Genomic DNA, 3,040 nt, shown 5'->3' with positions numbered 1-3,040 from the left:
TATCTTAACAAGTTCATATTTTGGATTTAGTTACTTCACCTTCAGGAATCTCATTAAAGGAATAGTCAACTTGTGTCAGCGATGTTTGTTATAGGGTTATGAATTGTTTTGGAAAACATGAGGAAAATATGGCAGCAGTTCCATTAGACCACTGATTGGTAGGAAGAGACCCCTCCCCACTCACTGTACGTTTCTATTGTATTTAGCCAAGCATACAGAAAGGTTTTGAAGTGGCCACACAGAGCAAGAGCGGATGCATTATACCTTTATCCAGCTTTGCTTGGCCCACAAAATTTCTTGCCCAGGAGGCAGAATTGCTGGTGGACCTGTTTAAAAAAGATTGAGGTTTGCCACATGCAAATACTGAAATGTATGAAGCATCATAGCTCATTTCTATTTGGGATCCATATTACTGTTCAGTTTCTGTGCTTCATGCTTCTATTTAAGGGCACTGACATATATAAAGCTTTCAGAAACTAAACTGCATCAACAAGGCTGCACATTCCCTGAGCAGCCTCAGGGCCCAGGCAGCCTAAGCACTCTTTTTGTCTCTAGCTATGTCTCAAAAGGCCTTCCCTGCACAAATGGACACCCAGCATTGGGAGGTATTATATACAACATTAAAATTGTATTTATTAGGGGAAATAACTAAATAACCATAAAAGAGTTAGAAACGAAAGAAAATAATATAATGTGAATTTACATAAACAAGACACAAATTTTATATACAATATGATCTCAACTATATAAATACATAAAGAAGAAAATTAGAAATAAAATTTTAATCACCGTATGTTTTTGTTTTGTTTTTAATTTCAGTATTTTCCAAAGTTTTCATATTGGTCCACTTTACTTTTTTAAATCTGAACTTAATTCTTTAAAATTAAATTATCATAGGGATCATTTAGATTTTTAAACTGTAACCCAATTATGTAAGTATTTCATTTCATGAGTTTACTTATGAGGAGAGTGGTTTTCATAGTGGATATAGTACTTTAACAATTTCCTACATTTTCTCTTACTGTCACATAAGTACATACATGGATTTAAATAAAAGAGTAAATGACGAGAACTAGTCTTATGATACAAATAAATTTCTATTACAAAAAATATCCTATAAAGAATATTATGCAGAGTGGCTTATCCTAATGATACTGATCACTGACTCCAGCATACAAACTCTCACACATGCCCCTGCTAACATCCTTTACTAGTCACTCTCTGTAACTGTTGTTCTTGACTTCTTTGTAGTTGTGACAGCCTGTTAGTTTTGTTTTGTTTTGTTTGTTTGTGAAACCACCCCTTTTTCTTGATAGCAATATGTGGCACATACTGGCTTTTTGTTTGTTTTCCCTAATGTAAATTAAAACTAATTTTGTTTTTGAGGATTTGGGAGCTCCCTTAAGATATCTAGAGCTTTTGAGGGTATTATTGTTTAAAAAGTATCTGATTCTGCTTCATGCAGAACATTAATTTATTTTAAAAAATAAAGAAAAGCAATTAATGCTTCTATTGTTCAACTAGTGGTAATCACCCTTTACCACAAAACCAACTGCCTTGCTGCCTCCTCTCTCTTCTTCCAACCTTGTATTCATCCATTCAGTAGACATTTATTGAACATCTTTTATGTGCCAGGCATCCTGTCAGACGCTGTGAAAACAGGAATGAAAGACACAGTCTCTTCTGTGAAGGAACTTAGGTACTAGTACACAAATAATGATAATATCATGAGACAAATGCTATGGTGGAAAACAGGGAACTTAACAGAGCCCAAGAGATTGGGAGAGTAGGAAAGCCTCCTTAAAAGAGGATGATGACTAAAGCTAGAAAGGCAAGAAGTAAGGAAAGAGAACTAATTGAAGTGAAGAGGATCAAATGAATATCCATCCCAAGGAGAGGATCAAGAAAAATGTATGAGACAGCTACTGAAACAAATGGGAGAGAGAATGTGTTAGACAAATGTAATAGGATTGCCGGTAAATGTTGACTGATGTTTTGATGATGGGGATGAAGGTGATACTAATATTCCCAGTATGTATAATTTTTTCTCCACCATCACTCACTTGCATAGGTGCAGGCATGGAGGAGGAAGGTGATTTACCTGGGGTTTGGTTTTTGCTGGGCAGGTGCAATGCAATGAGGAAGCCTAGGATATGGATGATATTTGCAAGAAATTATTGTAATGATAAACTATGGACTCTGAGATGGAAAAGGAGAGAAGTGAAGGTAGGAGAAGCCTGATGGAGAAAGAGAAACCATTGTGGGGGAAGGGGTCAATGAACTAGAGTTATTACTGTGAGAATTCCTGAAGAAGCGGTTAGAGAATGTATGATTTGCATGTGTGATTTTGGAAGTGGTGCAGTTTCCAGAGGTGAAATGATTCAAGATGTAACCTTGGAAGTGACATGTGACAGAAATAGAAAGGGAAAAGGCCTCTGTGAGGAGGCAAATATACTGAGAGGTCAGGTTGTTGGGTGGGTTGCCCATGCGCCCACATGGGTGTGAAGTTAACGAGACTAATGACAGTAGCTGAGAGGGAAAAGGAGATTGTGAGCTAAAAGAGATGACAACAACCGTGGTGGTAGATTGGTATAAGCCTCTGAGATTTTTGCAAGAGGAGGGAGGTAAAGTAGTTTGCAGGTGGCATTGGGGAACAAGGAGGACCCCGAAGTACATAGAGTGGTGAGAATAAATAGCCTTGTTTAACAAGTGGTCCAGGAACAGCCATATTTTAGTTAAGGCCAACAGGTAGAGAGAATGTTCTGAAAAGACTGAGATTTGGAGAAGTTTGCCAGTCATAGAGCTGGAGTTGTAGAGTAGAAGGATTTTAGAGGAAGGGAGGACAGAAAGAGTTTATTGGGCCAGACGAAGGGATGCATTGAGGATTATGGAATTAAGAGTTCCAGGGATAATGGGTCAGAGGAGAAGACTGGACTTCTGGTGTGACTGAGGTAATGGGAGGGAAGATGGGATTCATTTCCATGGTCTCTAAATGAACTTGTACTAGGTCAGTGTTTCTTGAATTAGGAAACCGAGGAGA

The sequence above is a fragment of the Propithecus coquereli genome, unplaced genomic scaffold (genome assembly GCF_000956105.1).
Source record: "Propithecus coquereli isolate 6110/MARCELLA unplaced genomic scaffold, Pcoq_1.0 Scaffold43, whole genome shotgun sequence".
NCBI lineage: Eukaryota > Metazoa > Chordata > Mammalia > Primates > Indriidae > Propithecus > Propithecus coquereli.
This window is presented reverse-complemented; position numbering follows the sequence as displayed.